Source organism: Triturus cristatus, chromosome 10 (assembly GCF_964204655.1).
Source record: "Triturus cristatus chromosome 10, aTriCri1.1, whole genome shotgun sequence".
Lineage (NCBI taxonomy): Eukaryota > Metazoa > Chordata > Amphibia > Caudata > Salamandridae > Triturus > Triturus cristatus.
Window position 1 is genome coordinate 846,042,149 of NC_140593.1, and position 17,156 is coordinate 846,059,304.

At 48.8% G+C, this 17,156-nt stretch overlaps 11 non-coding genes across 11 annotated transcripts; all 11 read left to right on the forward strand.

Annotated features, from left to right (window-relative positions):
• Positions 1–3,083: 3,083 nt before the first annotated feature.
• Positions 3,084–3,155, forward strand: TRNAP-AGG (transfer RNA proline (anticodon AGG)). Its single transcript has one exon. It is a non-coding gene; the product is annotated as a tRNA-Pro (tRNA).
• A 748-nt stretch (positions 3,156–3,903) lies between these two features.
• Positions 3,904–4,015, forward strand: TRNAL-CAA (transfer RNA leucine (anticodon CAA)). Its single transcript has 2 exons — positions 3,904–3,941; positions 3,970–4,015. It is a non-coding gene; the product is annotated as a tRNA-Leu (tRNA).
• Positions 4,016–4,953: 938 nt separating this feature from the next.
• Positions 4,954–5,025, forward strand: TRNAP-CGG (transfer RNA proline (anticodon CGG)). The gene has a single exon. It is a non-coding gene; the product is annotated as a tRNA-Pro (tRNA).
• Positions 5,026–5,912: 887 nt separating this feature from the next.
• Positions 5,913–5,984, forward strand: TRNAP-AGG (transfer RNA proline (anticodon AGG)). The gene has a single exon. It is a non-coding gene; the product is annotated as a tRNA-Pro (tRNA).
• A 386-nt stretch (positions 5,985–6,370) lies between these two features.
• On the forward strand, positions 6,371–6,443 carry TRNAV-AAC (transfer RNA valine (anticodon AAC)). The gene has a single exon. It is a non-coding gene; the product is annotated as a tRNA-Val (tRNA).
• A 289-nt stretch (positions 6,444–6,732) lies between these two features.
• On the forward strand, positions 6,733–6,844 carry TRNAL-CAA (transfer RNA leucine (anticodon CAA)). Its single transcript has 2 exons — positions 6,733–6,770; positions 6,799–6,844. It is a non-coding gene; the product is annotated as a tRNA-Leu (tRNA).
• Positions 6,845–9,561: 2,717 nt separating this feature from the next.
• Positions 9,562–9,673, forward strand: TRNAL-CAA (transfer RNA leucine (anticodon CAA)). Its single transcript has 2 exons — positions 9,562–9,599; positions 9,628–9,673. It is a non-coding gene; the product is annotated as a tRNA-Leu (tRNA).
• A 2,716-nt stretch (positions 9,674–12,389) lies between these two features.
• Positions 12,390–12,501, forward strand: TRNAL-CAA (transfer RNA leucine (anticodon CAA)). The gene is made up of 2 exons: positions 12,390–12,427; positions 12,456–12,501. It is a non-coding gene; the product is annotated as a tRNA-Leu (tRNA).
• Positions 12,502–15,218: 2,717 nt separating this feature from the next.
• Positions 15,219–15,330, forward strand: TRNAL-CAA (transfer RNA leucine (anticodon CAA)). The gene is made up of 2 exons: positions 15,219–15,256; positions 15,285–15,330. It is a non-coding gene; the product is annotated as a tRNA-Leu (tRNA).
• A 938-nt stretch (positions 15,331–16,268) lies between these two features.
• On the forward strand, positions 16,269–16,340 carry TRNAP-CGG (transfer RNA proline (anticodon CGG)). The gene has a single exon. It is a non-coding gene; the product is annotated as a tRNA-Pro (tRNA).
• Positions 16,341–16,725: 385 nt separating this feature from the next.
• Positions 16,726–16,798, forward strand: TRNAV-UAC (transfer RNA valine (anticodon UAC)). The gene has a single exon. It is a non-coding gene; the product is annotated as a tRNA-Val (tRNA).
• Positions 16,799–17,156: the final 358 nt, after the last annotated feature.

Below are 17,156 nucleotides of genomic sequence, written 5' to 3' on the forward strand. Positions count from 1 at the left end.
CTGGCCGTATCTTGAGCGGGTCCTTAAGAAACTGGGAATCGGCGATAAGTTCCGCACCATGGTATTTAATTGCTATAAGCATCCTTCAGCGTCGGTGCGGGTAAACGGGTGTAGCTCTGGTAGCTTTGCCATCGAGCGCGGCACGCGGCAGGGCTGCCCTCTCTCGCCGCTCCTGTTTGCCCTCTACATGGAGCCGTTTGCTCAGAGGATTCGTGACAATCCGGATGCTGTCGGGGTCCGGATGGGCCAGTACGTCCACACCGTCAGTCTCTATGCGGACGATGTCCTGCTGACTTTGGACGACCCTAGGAGGTCGCTGCCTACTTGCCTCCGAGAGTTGGACGCCTTCGCGGGGGTGGCCGGCTTCAAAATGAATATGAGCAAGTCGATGGCACTGGACGTGTCCCTGGCTGCGGAAACCAGGAGGGATCTCCAACGGCTCTTCCCCATGCAGTGGTCCTCGTCCACGGTGCCGTATCTGGGGATTCTGCTGGCGCCTACACTGTCGGAGATGGTTACGGCCAATTATGCCTCCCTCAGCAGGAAGATCAAGGACGAGCTTGGCCGCTGGAACAAGGGCCTCCTGTCCTGGCTGGGGCGAATCGCGGCGGTCAAAATGACGGTGCTGCCCCAGATACTATATCTTTTCCGGGCCCTTCCGCTCCAACCCCCGGTGGGCTGGATACGACAAATGCAGGCTGACATCTCCCGCTTTGTCTGGCAGGGCCGCAGGCCACGCATGAAGAGGGTCCTCTCCACGCTTGCTCCGGAAGCGGGGGGTCTCGGCATTCCGGACCTCCGTAAGTACTTTCAGGCGGCACAGCTCCGCTATCTGGTGGAGTGGAGCAGGTGGGAGTCCGACAAACATTGGCTCTTCCAAGACCAGGCAGTGGCGGGCCGCACCTTACAAGAGGTTCCATTCCTGCGCCGCGCGCACCGCCCCGCTAATCTTTACGCTTCCTTTGTTACGCGGGTCCCCCTGCGTGTGTGGGACGCGGTCTGTGAGGCCCGGGGCCTTACCACCTTCCCTTCGCCGCTCACGCCCATTGCGGGCAACCCGGACTTCTCCCCTGGGATGGAGCCGGGGGTTTTCTCCCACTGGGTGCAGGCGGGCTGCAGGGCACTCTTCCAGATCTATGGCCCGGAAGGAGTGGTTCCTTTTCAGCAACTCCGCCAGGAGTTCGGCCTGACGGAGCTGGACAGATTGCGCTACATGCAAGTTCGGCATTGGGCCCTCCAGCCTCAGGTGCGTGCCGCCGCTGCCCGTCCAATTACACCGTATGAGCGGTGGTTGGCTACTCGGACCTCCGACGCTAAACTGATCACTGATCTGTACAAACACCTACAACCCCCGCCGTTTCACTACTACAATCCGGGGAGGGAGCGTTGGCACAGGGAATTGGGTAGGACACTCAGCCACAAGGAATGGGACAAAATTGCGTATCGGGCGCGGCACTCTGCATACCACACGGGCCTTACGGAAACCTTCACTAAAGTGTCCACATACTGGTACTACACCCCGGAGAGACTGTATGAAATGCATAGACACACTGACAAGGGGTGCTGGCGGAGCTGCGGGCAGGAAGGTACCCTTACACACATCCTATGGGATTGCCCAGTGCTGACCGCCTACTGGAAGGAAGTTCTGGACGAGGTGGATGAGCACTTTGGCATAGAGCTGCCGCGCCTCCCGGCGTATGTCCTGCTGGGCCTCCCCAATGACCTAATGTACCCACTGAAGTCCCGCAGGGGTAGGCAGATTGCGATAGCGCTGGGGTCTGCGGTTCAGAACATTCTGATCCACTGGCGCACATCCACCGCCCCCTCCATCACCGGTTGGTTGCACAGACTCTGGCATGTGCTGGGGATGGAGAAGCTGTCGCTTACGGTTGCGGGGGAGATAGACCAATTTGAGGAGCTATGGCAACCCTTTCTAGCGCTGCTGTCCACTGAATTCCGGGAGCTCACCTGCCCGAGGTATCTTAGGCTTCTCAGGCTGCGGCCGCCGGTGACCCCGGCGGACTAGCTTACATGTGAGATGGGGACCCCCGGCGGGGGGGGGGGGGGCTGTGCGGGGCTTCCTGGTTAGGGCTACTTTGCTGCGGGACCATAGGACGGGGGGAGGGGGGAGTGTTGTTGTTTTTGTACTGGGAGGATGGGGGATGGGAGGGGGGGGACTGTGTTCTGTTGAGGGGTTGATTGGGGGGGGTTTCATTGCTCTGCTTTTGGGTGTCGGATACGCGCGTGGGATTCCACAGCTTGTAATTCTAGCGTTCATTTACTGTGTCCTTCCCTCTGAGCCAACGCTTCACCTATTGCCAACCCTCTGGAGATGCATCCCTTCTTCTTTGACTGTATTCCACGTATCCTGCCTCCTGTCCCCCTCCCCCATGGTTTGTTTTGTCTCAATAAAAACGTTTTAAACATAAAATCGCCTTTTGGAATAAAAGTGGTCCTCGTTCCTTTCTTCCAAAGAAAGAGATCGGGTAAGGAGGGTCCAACGTTGAGCTTCATGGACATTGTCCCTTGGTCTGTGCTTTCCAGCCCACTACATGCCAAGAAGATTGCTGCAAGAGTATCTGTTTCTGTGGTGTAGTGGTTATCACGTTCGCTTTACACGCGAAAGGTCCCTGGTTCGAGACCGGGCAAAAACAGCAGCTTATTGCTTGCATTTACTCTCTCAACTTATAGGAAAGCTGAGATAATGGAAGCTGTCTATCCCTCACCAGCGTGACGTACTGTGCTCCAGGGGCTTCAGTGACAGCTCAAAAAGAGAAGTGACGATAGTTTGCGCCATTCGTTTGCACGTCCTTTTGTACTGAAGGGTGGGCCTACTTGATGAAAGCAAGGCATGAGAGCAGAAATTGTTTTATTGTCCTCACCGAGAGCATACACCTAGAGCAAACAAAATGTCTGAAGGATGGAGGTATTTTCATTTCTTGTTCGATGACGGCCATGGAAAAGACAGCAACCATATTGCAGAAGAGAGCAGCATGTGCAGTTGCTTGCTTTGGGTGAATCATTCACCAACTCGCTGCCAATAACCCCCGGAGCCGGTGCAAAAGGTGACTCTTGTGTGCCTCGGCTCGTTGGTCTAGGGGTATGATTCTCGCTTAGGGTGCGAGAGGTCCCGGGTTCAAATCCCGGACGAGCCCTTTTTTAGAGGTAAACATACGAATCCTACTCAAAACTGACAATGCCTGACTATTTCTCATTACACTCGGCGCATTGTTGCACAAATTATTTTGAACCTCAGAAGAAAAACGGATATCCATGCTTTTTCTGCCTTCATGCTTAGTCTGTGTGTGTCCCAGGTGATGCTTTCCCAAGCTGTACTTGCTGGCATTTAGGCATCAGATATTTGTCTGTCGATGCCTGCATAAGTAAATTTTTAATACGTCTAATTGCAAGCATGTTGGCTGATATCTCTGCAGTTTTCACACTTGCTCCTCGCTTTCTGAGTGGCTGCTGATACAGCAGAATAGAAGTAGAGAGAATCCTTGAGAGGAACCTTGCTCTAACAGTAAAACACAGCAAGTTAATTTCTGTAGTGTAGTGGTCATCATGTTCGCCTAACACGTGAAAGGTCCCCGGTTCGAGACCGGGCAGAAACACTGTGCATGAGCTGCTTTTATGTGCACCCTCTAAAACCTTATTATCTCAATGCAAGCTTAAGAAGAGGCGGTCCATGAACCCAGCGAGCCGTGGGAAACTTCCTTTACTTTTCCAAGACGAAACAAAGTAATCCGCATCCATCAGTGGTCGCTCTTGTGCCTAGCTTTTTTTTTTATCATGCCATGTTGTATTGTGGGGCCTTTACACCTGTGACATTGCTGCGAACGCTGTAAGTGCAAACATTGGCAAGTGCAGACAGAAGAGTCAGACCTGTACATAGCCAGGGCTGTCAGGATGGCCGAGTGGTCTAAGGCGCCAGACTCAAGAGAGCTTGATTTTCAGTGCAACTGAGACTTCTGGTCTCCTCATGGAGGCGTGGGTTCAAATCCCACTTCTGACAGGTCTCTTTTACACCCTTAAATCGTCCTGTTTTTTTGCAGTGCATTCCCCACACACCACAATCTTTGCACGGACCTGTAACATATGACGAGAAATCCACCAACGATCAGGCTGGGCCCTCAATCACAATTCCATGTATTCCTGGAAGGGACACCTCAGGCACACCTTCCGTTAAATTTGCACTCCATCACACTAACTGCTGTGCTGGTTTCTCATTAAGCAGTTGATCCCATCTTTGTTGTGAGGCTCTCCTGCCACCTTTTGGGCGGAGAAGGCACTGTCCCTGCAACAACACAGGCAGACATGTTCAACAGGGCTTCCTGGTTATGTGGGAGGAGCAGATTGTCATTGGTCCCCCCTTGCGAATTTTAATTTACATAAGGAAGACAGAGAGGTAGCTGGGAGTAGGCAGTACACACGGACATTGAACTCTATCTTGTGATTTGCAGCCAATTCTAGATTGAGGCAGGAGGAAAGGAGGTGACTTGCCCAACAATGGCCATTCTGGGAATTCAGCCACCCTGGGTCTCCCAGGTGAGTGTTTCAGTCCTGCGAGCCACTCATATAAATCTCGCCTGATCGAGCCTGATCGAGCGCTGAGTGAGCGTGTTTGAATCCAAGAATCAAACACCTCTTTCTTAGGAGCAAGAATTGGCAGGCCCTCCCTTGCTTCTGGGGTGGAAGTTTATGGGGCAAGGGTCCAGGACTTGCAGAGAAGTACAAGTGCCAGAAAGTGCCTGCAGTTCTCATCAGTGCCTTTTTTCTGCTCACTGGCAGCTAGGATATCGGCTGATCCCTTCCTTGCAAGAGTGAAAAAAACAACACCTTGAGAGAAAACATGACTTTGTGTGGCTCACATAGAGAGAGAGCAGCCAAATAGCTCTGCTTTGTTTCTGAAAGACGCATCAGAAATTGTTCAAATTGCTGACAGGGGAATCAGGCTCGTTGGTCTAGGGGTATGATTCTCGCTTCGGGTGCGAGAGGTCCCGGGTTCAAATCCCGGACGAGCCCATGTTGTGGAATTATTTTTAGGCTGCTTATTATATAGGACCATTTCTTCTTTTCAATGCTATAAGACGCCGTGTATGGTGAGAAAGTTCCTTTCCCTGCACGCTGTTTCCCAGTTTTGGCGTATAGAATTTCAGTGCCGGACTTCTTTGCAACTGCTTTTCTGGGGTGGACCATCAGTGTAGGAACATTAAATTCAAAGTGTTTTTCTAGCGTGATTTCAGGTTTGGTTTTAAAATCGCCTTTTGGAATAAAAGTGGTCCTCGTTCCTTTCTTCCAAAGAAAGAGATCGGGTAAGGAGGGTCCAACGTTGAGCTTCATGGACATTGTCCCTTGGTCTGTGCTTTCCAGCCCACTACATGCCAAGAAGATTGCTGCAAGAGTATCTGTTTCTGTGGTGTAGTGGTTATCACGTTCGCTTTACACGCGAAAGGTCCCTGGTTCGAGACCGGGCAAAAACAGCAGCTTATTGCTTGCATTTACTCTCTCAACTTATAGGAAAGCTGAGATAATGGAAGCTGTCTATCCCTCACCAGCGTGACGTACTGTGCTCCAGGGGCTTCAGTGACAGCTCAAAAAGAGAAGTGACGATAGTTTGCGCCATTCGTTTGCACGTCCTTTTGTACTGAAGGGTGGGCCTACTTGATGAAAGCAAGGCATGAGAGCAGAAATTGTTTTATTGTCCTCACCGAGAGCATACACCTAGAGCAAACAAAATGTCTGAAGGATGGAGGTATTTTCATTTCTTGTTCGATGACGGCCATGGAAAAGACAGCAACCATATTGCAGAAGAGAGCAGCATGTGCAGTTGCTTGCTTTGGGTGAATCATTCACCAACTCGCTGCCAATAACCCCCGGAGCCGGTGCAAAAGGCGACTCTTGTGTGCCTCGGCTCGTTGGTCTAGGGGTATGATTCTCGCTTAGGGTGCGAGAGGTCCCGGGTTCAAATCCCGGACGAGCCCTTTTTTAGAGGTAAGCATACGAATCCTACTCAAAACTGACAATGCCTGACAATTTCTCATTACACTCGGCGCATTGTTGCACAAATTATTTTGAACCTCAGAAGAAAAACGGATATCCATGCTTTTTCTGCCTTCATGCTTAGTCTGTGTGTGTCCCAGGTGATGCTTTCCCAAGCTGTACTTGCTGGCATTTAGGCATCAGATATTTGTCTGTCGATGCCTGCATAAGTACATTTTTAATACGTCTAATTGCAAGCATGTTGGCTGATATCTCTGCAGTTTTCACACTTGCTCCTCGCTTCCTGAGTGGCTGCTGATACAGCAGAATAGAAGTAGAGAGAATCCTTGAGAGGAACCTTGCTCTAACAGTAAAACACAGCAAGTTAGTTTCTGTAGTGTAGTGGTCATCACGTTCGCCTAACACGCGAAAGGTCCCCGGTTCGAGACCGGGCAGAAACACTGTGCATGAGCTGCTTTTATGTGCACCCTCTAAAACCTTATTATCTCAATGCAAGCTTAAGAAGAGGCGGTCCATGAACCCATCGAGCCGTGGGAAACTTCCTTTACTTTTCCAAGACGAAACAAAGTAATCCGCATCCATCAGTGGTCGCTCTTGTGCCTAGCTTTTTTTTTTATCATGCCATGTTGTATTGTGGGGCCTTTACACCTGTGACATTGCTGCGAACGCTGTAAGTGCAAACATTGGCAAGTGCAGACAGAAGAGTCAGACCTGTACATAGCCAGGGCTGTCAGGATGGCCGAGTGGTCTAAGGCGCCAGACTCAAGAGAGCTTGATCTTCAGTGCAACTGAGACTTCTGGTCTCCTCATGGAGGCGTGGGTTCAAATCCCACTTCTGACAGGTCTCTTTTACACCCATAAATCGTCCTGTTTTTTGCAGTGCATTCCCCACACACCACAATCTTTGCACGGACCTGTAACATATGACGAGAAATCCACCAACGATCAGGCTGGGCCCTCAATCACAATTCCATGTATTCCTGGAAGGGACACCTCAGGCACACCTTCCGTTAAATTTGCACTCCATCACACTAACTGCTGTGCTGGTTTCTCATTAAGCAGTTGATCCCATCTTTGTTGTGAGGCTCTCCTGCCACCTTTTGGGCGGAGAAGGCACTGTCCCTGCAACAACACAGGCAGACATGTTCAACAGGGCTTCCTGGTTATGTGGGAGGAGCAGATTGTCATTGGTCCCCCCTTGCGAATTTTAATTTACATAAGGAAGACAGAGAGGTAGCTGGGAGTAGGCAGTACACACGGATATTGAACTCTATCTTGTGATTTGCAGCCAATTCTAGATTGAGGCAGGAGGAAAGGAGGTGACTTGCCCAACAATGGCCATTCTGGGAATTCAGCCACCCTGGGTCTCCCAGGTGAGTGTTTCAGTCCTGCGAGCCACTCATATAAATCTCGCCTGATCGAGCCTGATCGAGCGCTGAGTGAGCGTGTTTGAATCCAAGAATCAAACACCTCTTTCTTAGGAGCAAGAATTGGCAGGCCCTCCCTTGCTTCTGGGGTGGAAGTTTATGGGGCAAGGGTCCAGGACTTGCAGAGAAGTACAAGTGCCAGAAAGTGCCTGCAGTTCTCATCAGTGCCTTTTTTCTGCTCACTGGCAGCTAGGATATCGGCTGATCCCTTCCTTGCAAGAGTGAAAAAAGCAACACCTTGAGAGAAAACATGACTTTGTGTGGCTCACATAGAGAGAGAGCAGCCAAATAGCACTGCTTTTTTTCTGAAAGACGCATCAGAAATTGTTCAAATTGCTGACAGGGGAATCAGGCTCGTTGGTCTAGGGGTATGATTCTCGCTTCGGGTGCGAGAGGTCCCGGGTTCAAATCCCAGACGAGCCCATGTTGTGGAATTATTTTTAGGCTGCTTATTATATAGGACCATTTCTTCTTTTCAATGCTATAAGACGCCGTGTATGGTGAGAAAGTTCCTTTCCCTGCACGCTGTTTCCCAGTTTTGGCGTATAGAATTTCAGTGCCGGACTTCTTTGCAACTGCTTTTCTGGGGTGGACCATCAGTGTAGGAACATTAAATTCAAAGTGTTTTTCTAGCGTGATTTCAGGTTTGGTTTTAAAATCGCCTTTTGGAATAAAAGTGGTCCTCGTTCCTTTCTTCCAAAGAAAGAGATCGGGTAAGGAGGGTCCAACGTTGAGCTTCATGGACATTGGCCCTTGGTCTGTGCTTTCCAGCCCACTACATGCCAAGAAGATTCCTGCAAGAGTATCTGTTTCTGTGGTGTAGTGGTTATCACGTTCGCTTTACACGCGAAAGGTCCCTGGTTCGAGACCGGGCAAAAACAGCAGCTTATTGCTTGCATTTACTCTCTCAACTTATAGGAAAGCTGAGATAATGGAAGCTGTCTATCCCGCACCAGCGTGACGTACTGTGCTCCAGGGGCTTCAGTGACAGCTCAAAAAGAGAAGTGACGATAGTTTGCGCCATTCGTTTGCACGTCCTTTTGTACTGAAGGGTGGGCCTACTTGATGAAAGCAAGGCATGAGAGCAGAAATTGTTTTATTGTCCTCACCGAGAGCTTACACCTAGAGCAGACAAAATGTCTGAAGGATGGAGGTATTTTCATTTCTTGTTCGATGACGGCCATGGAAAAGACAGCAACCATATTGCAGAAGAGAGCAGCATGTGCAGTTGCTTGCTTTGGGTGAATCATTCACCAACTCGCTGCCAATAACCCCCGGAGCCGGTGCAAAAGGTGACTCTTGTGTGCCTCGGCTCGTTGGTCTAGGGGTATGATTCTCGCTTAGGTTGTGAGAGGTCCCGGGTTCAAATCTCGGACGAGCCCTTTTTTAGAGGTAAACATACGAATCCTACTCAAAACTGACAATGCCTGACTATTTCTCATTACATTCGGCGCATTGTTGCACAAATTATTTTGAACCTCAGAAGAAAAACGGATATCCATGCTTTTTCTGCCTTCATGCTTAGTCTGTGTGTGTCCCAGGTGATGCTTTCCCAAGCTGTACTTGCTGGCATTTAGGCATCAGATATTTGTCTGTCGATGCCTGCATAAGTAAATTTTTAATACGTCTAATTGCAAGCATGTTGGCTGATATCTCTGCAGTTTTCACACTTGCTCCTCGCTTTCTGAGTGGCTGCTGATACAGCAGAATAGAAATAGAGAGAATCCTTGAGAGGAACCTTGCTCTAACAGTAAAACACAGCAAGTTAATTTCTGTAGTGTAGTGGTCATCACGTTCGCCTAACACGCGAAAGGTCCCCGGTTCGAGACCGGGCAGAAACACTGTGCATGAGCTGCTTTTATGTGCACCCTCTGAAACCTTATTATCTCAATGCAAGCTTAAGAAGAGGCGGTCCATGAACCCAGCGAGCCGTGGGAAACTTCCTTTACTTTTCCAAGACGAAACAAAGTAATCCGCATCCATCAGTGGTCGCTCTTGTGCCTAGCTTTTTTTTTTTATCATGCCATGTTGTATTGTGGGGCCTTTACACCTGTGACATTGCTGCGAACGCTGTAAGTGCAAACATTGGCAAGTGCAGACAGAAGAGTCAGACCTGTACATAGCCAGAGCTGTCAGGATGGCCGAGTGGTCTAAGGCGCCAGACTCAAGAGAGCTTGATCTTCAGTGCAACTGAGACTTCTGGTCTCCTCATGGAGGCGTGGGTTCAAATCCCACTTCTGACAGGTCTCTTTTACACCCATAAATCGTCCTGTTTTTTGCAGTGCATTCCCCACACACCACAATCTTTGCACGGACCTGTAACATATGACGAGAAATCCACCAACGATCAGGCTGGGCCCTCAATCACAATTCCATGTATTCCTGGAAGGGACACCTCAGGCACACCTTCCGTTAAATTTGCACTCCATCACACTAACTGCTGTGCTGGTTTCTCATTAAGCAGTTGATCCCATCTTTGTTGTGAGGCTCTCCTGCCACCTTTTGGGCGGAGAAGGCACTGTCCCTGCAACAACACAGGCAGACATGTTCAACAGGGCTTCCTGGTTATGTGGGAGGAGCAGATTGTCATTGGTCCCCCCTTGCGAATTTTAATTTACATAAGGAAGACAGAGAGGTAGCTGGGAGTAGGCAGTACACACGGACATTGAACTCTATCTTGTGATTTGCAGCCAATTCTAGATTGAGGCAGGAGGAAAGGAGGTGACTTGCCCAACAATGGCCATTCTGGGAATTCAGCCACCCTGGGTCTCCCAGGTGAGTGTTTCAGTCCTGCGAGCCACTCATATAAATCTCGCCTGATCGAGCCTGATCGAGCGCTGAGTGAGCGTGTTTGAATCCAAGAATCAAACACCTCTTTCTTAGGAGCAAGAATTGGCAGGCCCTCCCTTGCTTCTGGGGTGGAAGTTTATGGGGTAAGGGTCCAGGACTTGCAGAGAAGTACAAGTGCCAGAAAGTGCCTGCAGTTCTCATCAGTGCCTTTTTTCTGCTCACTGGCAGCTAGGATATCGGCTGATCCCTTCCTTGCAAGAGTGAAAAAAACAACACCTTGAGAGAAAACATGACTTTGTGTGGCTCACATAGAGAGAGAGCAGCCAAATAGCACTGCTTTGTTTCTGAAAGACGCATCAGAAATTGTTCAAATTGCTGACAGGGGAATCAGGCTCGTTGGTCTAGGGGTATGATTCTCGCTTCGGGTGCGAGAGGTCCCGGGTTCAAATCCCAGACGAGCCCATGTTGTGGAATTATTTTTAGGCTGCTTATTATATAGGACCATTTCTTCTTTTCAATGCTATAAGACGCCGTGTATGGTGAGAAAGTTCCTTTCCCTGCACGCTGTTTCCCAGTTTTGGCGTATAGAATTTCAGTGCCGGACTTCTTTGCAACTGCTTTTCTGGGGTGGACCATCAGTGTAGGAACATTAAATTCAAAGTGTTTTTCTAGCGTGATTTCAGGTTTGGTTTTAAAATCGCCTTTTGGAATAAAAGTGGTCCTCGTTCCTTTCTTCCAAAGAAAGAGATCGGGTAAGGAGGGTCCAACGTTGAGCTTCATGGACATTGGCCCTTGGTCTGTGCTTTCCAGCCCACTACATGCCAAGAAGATTGCTGCAAGAGTATCTGTTTCTGTGGTGTAGTGGTTATCACGTTCGCTTTACACGCGAAAGGTCCCTGGTTCGAGACCGGGCAAAAACAGCAGCTTATTGCTTGCATTTACTCTCTCAACTTATAGGAAAGCTGAGATAATGGAAGCTGTCTATCCCTCACCAGCGTGACGTACTGTGCTCCAGGGGCTTCAGTGACAGCTCAAAAAGAGAAGTGACGATAGTTTGCGCCATTCGTTTGCACGTCCTTTTGTACTGAAGGGTGGGCCTACTTGATGAAAGCAAGGCATGAGAGCAGAAATTGTTTTATTGTCCTCACCGAGAGCTTACACCTAGAGCAGACAAAATGTCTGAAGGATGGAGGTATTTTCATTTCTTGTTCGATGACGGCCATGGAAAAGACAGCAACCATATTGCAGAAGAGAGCAGCATGTGCAGTTGCTTGCTTTGGGTGAATCATTCACCAACTCGCTGCCAATAACCCCCGGAGCCGGTGCAAAAGGTGACTCTTGTGTGCCTCGGCTCGTTGGTCTAGGGGTATGATTCTCGCTTAGGGTGTGAGAGGTCCCGGGTTCAAATCTCGGACGAGCCCTTTTTTAGAGGTAAACATACGAATCCTACTCAAAACTGACAATGCCTGACTATTTCTCATTACATTCGGCGCGTTGTTGCACAAATTATTTTGAACCTCAGAAGAAAAACGGATATCCATGCTTTTTCTGCCTTCATGCTTAGTCTGTGTGTGTCCCAGGTGATGCTTTCCCAAGCTGTACTTGCTGGCATTTAGGCATCAGATATTTGTCTGTCGAGGCCTGCATAAGTACATTTTTAATACGTCTAATTGCAAGCATGTTGGCTGATATCTCTGCAGTTTTCACACTTGCTCCTCGCTTTCTGAGTGGCTGCTGATACAGCAGAATTGAAGTAGAGAGAATCCTTGAGAGGAACCTTGCTCTAACAGTAAAACACAGCAAGTTAATTTCTGTAGTGTAGTGGTCATCACGTTCGCCTAACACGCGAAAGGTCCCCGGTTCGAGACCGGGCAGAAACACTGTGCATGAGCTGCTTTTATGTGCACCCTCTAAAACCTTATTATCTCAATGCAAGCTTAAGAAGAGGCGGTCCATGAACCCAGCGAGCCGTGGGAAACTTCCTTTACTTTTCCAAGACGAAACAAAGTAATCCGCATCCATCAGTGGTCGCTCTTGTGCCTAGCTTTTTTTTTTATCATGCCATGTTGTATTGTGGGGCCTTTACACCTGTGACATTGCTGCGAACGCTGTAAGTGCAAACATTGGCAAGTGCAGACAGAAGAGTCAGACCTGTACATAGCCAGGGCTGTCAGGATGGCCGAGTGGTCTAAGGCGCCAGACTCAAGAGAGCTTGATCTTCAGTGCAACTGAGACTTCTGGTCTCCTCATGGAGGCGTGGGTTCAAATCCCACTTCTGACAGGTCTCTTTTACACCCATAAATCGTCCTGTTTTTTGCAGTGCATTCCCCACACACCACAATCTTTGCACGGACCTGTAACATATGACGAGAAATCCACCAACGATCAGGCTGGGCCCTCAATCACAATTCCATGTATTCCTGGAAGGGACACCTCAGGCACACCTTCCGTTAAATTTGCACTCCATCACACTAACTGCTGTGCTGGTTTCTCATTAAGCAGTTGATCCCATCTTTGTTGTGAGGCTCTCCTGCCACCTTTTGGGCGGAGAAGGCACTGTCCCTGCAACAACACAGGCAGACATGTTCAACAGGGCTTCCTGGTTATGTGGGAGGAGCAGATTGTCATTGGTCCCCCCTTGTGAATTTTAATTTACATAAGGAAGACAGAGAGGTAGCTGGGAGTAGGCAGTACACACGGATATTGAACTCTATCTTGTGATTTGCAGCCAATTCTAGATTGAGGCAGGAGGAAAGGAGGTGACTTGCCCAACAATGGCCATTCTGGGAATTCAGCCACCCTGGGTCTCCCAGGTGAGTGTTTCAGTCCTGCGAGCCACTCATATAAATCTCGCCTGATCGAGCCTGATCGAGCGCTGAGTGAGCATGTTAGAATCCAAGAATCAAACACCTCTTTCTTAGGAGCAAGAATTGGCAGGCCCTCCCTTGCTTCTGGGGTGGAAGTTTATGGGGCAAGGGTCCAGGACTTGCAGAGAAGTACAAGTGCCAGAAAGTGCCTGCAGTTCTCATCAGTGCCTTTTTTCTGCTCACTGGCAGCTAGGATATCGGCTGATCCCTTCCTTGCAAGAGTGAAAAAAACAACACCTTGAGAGAAAACATGACTTTGTGTGGCTCACATAGAGAGAGAGCAGCCAAATAGCACTGCTTTGTTTCTGAAAGACGCATCAGAAATTGTTCAAATTGCTGACAGGGGAATCAGGCTCGTTGGTCTAGGGGTATGATTCTCGCTTCGGGTGCGAGAGGTCCCGGGTTCAAATCCCAGACGAGCCCATGTTGTGGAATTATTTTTAGGCTGCTTATTATATAGGACCATTTCTTCTTTTCAATGCTATAAGACGCCGTGTATGGTGAGAAAGTTCCTTTCCCTGCACGCTGTTTCCCAGTTTTGGCGTATAGAATTTCAGTGCCGGACTTCTTTGCAACTGCTTTTCTGGGGTGGACCATCAGTGTAGGAACATTAAATTCAAAGTGTTTTTCTAGCGTGATTTCAGGTTTGGTTTTAAAATCGCCTTTTGGAATAAAAGTGGTCCTCGTTCCTTTCTTCCAAAGAAAGAGATCGGGTAAGGAGGGTCCAACGTTGAGCTTCATGGACATTGGCCCTTGGTCTGTGCTTTCCAGCCCACTACATGCCAAGAAGATTGCTGCAAGAGTATCTGTTTCTGTGGTGTAGTGGTTATCACGTTCGCTTTACACGCGAAAGGTCCCTGGTTCGAGACCGGGCAAAAACAGCAGCTTATTGCTTGCATTTACTTTCTCAACTTATAGGAAAGCTGAGATAATGGAAGCTGTCTATCCCTCACCAGCGTGACGTACTGTGCTCCAGGGGCTTCAGTGACAGCTCAAAAAGAGAAGTGACGATAGTTTGCGCCATTCGTTTGCACGTCCTTTTGTACTGAAGGGTGGGCCTACTTGATGAAAGCAAGGCATGAGAGCAGAAATTGTTTTATTGTCCTCACCGAGAGCTTACACCTAGAGCAGACAAAATGTCTGAAGGATGGAGGTATTTTCATTTCTTGTTCGATGACGGCCATGGAAAAGACAGCAACCATATTGCAGAAGAGAGCAGCATGTGCAGTTGCTTGCTTTGGGTGAATCATTCACCAACTCGCTGCCAATAACCCCCGGAGCCGGTGCAAAAGGTGACTCTTGTGTGCCTCGGCTCGTTGGTCTAGGGGTATGATTCTCGCTTAGGGTGTGAGAGGTCCCGGGTTCAAATCTCGGACGAGCCCTTTTTTAGAGGTAAACATACGAATCCTACTCAAAACTGACAATGCCTGACTATTTCTCATTACATTCGGCGCATTGTTGCACAAATTATTTTGAACCTCAGAAGAAAAACGGATATCCATGCTTTTTCTGCCTTCATGCTTAGTCTGTGTGTGTCCCAGGTGATGCTTTCCCAAGCTGTACTTGCTGGCATTTAGGCATCAGATATTTGTCTGTCGATGCCTGCATAAGTAAATTTTTAATACGTCTAATTGCAAGCATGTTGGCTGATATCTCTGCAGTTTTCACACTTGCTCCTCGCTTTCTGAGTGGCTGCTGATACAGCAGAATAGAAGTAGAGAGAATCCTTGAGAGGAACCTTGCTCTAACAGTAAAACACAGCAAGTTAATTTCTGTAGTGTAGTGGTCATCACGTTCGCCTAACACGCGAAAGGTCCCCGGTTCGAGACCGGGCAGAAACACTGTGCATGAGCTGCTTTTATGTGCACCCTCTAAAACCTTATTATCTCAATGCAAGCTTAAGAAGAGGCGGTCCATGAACCCAGCGAGCCGTGGGAAACTTCCTTTACTTTTCCAAGACGAAACAAAGTAATCCGCATCCATCAGTGGTCGCTCTTGTGCCTAGCTTTTTTTTTTTATCATGCCATGTTGTATTGTGGGGCCTTTACACCTGTGACATTGCTGCGAACGCTGTAAGTGCAAACATTGGCAAGTGCAGACAGAAGAGTCAGACCTGTACATAGCCAGGGCTGTCAGGATGGCCGAGTGGTCTAAGGCGCCAGACTCAAGAGAGCTTGATCTTCAGTGCAACTGAGACTTCTGGTCTCCTCATGGAGGCGTGGGTTCAAATCCCACTTCTGACAGGTCTCTTTTACACCCATAAATCGTCCTGTTTTTTTGCAGTGCATTCCCCACACACCACAATCTTTGCACGGACCTGTAACATATGACGAGAAATCCACCAACGATCAGGCTGGGCCCTCAATCACAATTCCATGTATTCCTGGAAGGGACACCTCAGGCACACCTTCCGTTAAATTTGCACTCCATCACACTAACTGCTGTGCTGGTTTCTCATTAAGCAGTTGATCCCATCTTTGTTGTGAGGCTCTCCTGCCACCTTTTGGGCGGAGAAGGCACTGTCCCTGCAACAACACAGGCAGACATGTTCAACAGGGCTTCCTGGTTATGTGGGAGGAGCAGATTGTCATTGGTCCCCCCTTGCGAATTTTAATTTACATAAGGAAGACAGAGAGGTAGCTGGGAGTAGGCAGTACACACGGACATTGAACGCTATCTTGTGATTTGCAGCCAATTCTAGATTGAGGCAGGAGGAAAGGAGGTGACTTGCCCAACAATGGCCATTCTGGGAATTCAGCCACCCTGGGTCTCCCAGGTGAGTGTTTCAGTCCTGCGAGCCACTCATATAAATCTCGCCTGACCGAGCCTCATTGAGTGCTGAGTGAGCGTGTTTGAATCCAAGAATCAAACACCTCTTTCTTAGGAGCAAGAATTGGCAGGCCCTCCCTTGCTTCTGGGGTGGAAGTTAATGGGGCAAGGGTCCAGGACTTGCAGAGAAGTACAAGTGCCAGAAAGTGCCTGCAGTTCTCATCAGTGCCTTTTTTCTGCTCACTGGCAGCTAGGATATCGGCTGATCCCTTCCTTGCAAGAGTAAAAAAAACAACACCTTGAGAGAAAACATGACTTTGTGTGGCTCACATAGAGAGAGAGCAGCCAAATAGCACTGCTTTGTTTCTGAAAGACGCATCAGAAATTGTTCAAATTGCTGACAGGGGAATCAGGCTCGTTGGTCTAGGGGTATGATTCTCACTTCGGGTGCGAGAGGTCCCGGGTTCAAATCCCGGACGAGCCCATGTTGTGGAATTATTTTTAGGCTGCTTATTATGTAGGACCATTTCTTCTTTTCAATGCTATAAGACGCCGTGTATGGTGAAAAAGTTCCTTTCCCTGCACGCTGTTTCCCAGTTTTGGCGTATAGAATTTCAGTGCCGGACTTCTTTGCAACTGCTTTTCTGGGGTGGACCATCAGTGTAGGAACATTAAATTCAAAGTGTTTTTCTAGCGTGATTTCAGGTATGGTTTTAAAATCGCCTTTTGGAATAAAAGTGGTCCTCGTTGCTTTCTTCCAAAGAAAGAGATCGGGTAAGGAGGGTCCAACGTTGAGCTTCATGGACATTGGCCCTTGGTCTGTGCTTTCCAGCCCACTACATGCCAAGAAGATTGCGGCAAAAGTATCTGTTTCTGTGGTGTAGTGGTTATCACGTTCGCTTTACACGCGAAAGGTCCCTGGTTCGAGACCGGGCAGAAACAGCAGCTTATTGTTTGCATTTACTCTCTCAACTTATAGGAAAGCTGAGATAATGGAAGCTGTCTATCCCTCACCAGCGTGACGTACTGTGCTCCAGGGGCATCAGTGACAGCTCAAAAAGAGAAGTGACGATAGTTTGCGCCATTCGTTTGCACGTCCTTTTGTACTGAAGGGTGGGCCTACTTGATGAAAGCAAGGCATGAGAGCAGAAATTGTTTTATTGTCCTCACCGAGAGCATACACCTAGAGCAAACAAAATGTCTGAAGGATGGAGGTATTTTCATTTCTTGTTCGATGACGGCCATGGAAAAGACAGCAAACATATTGCAGAAGAGAGCAGCATGTGCAGTTGCTTGCTTT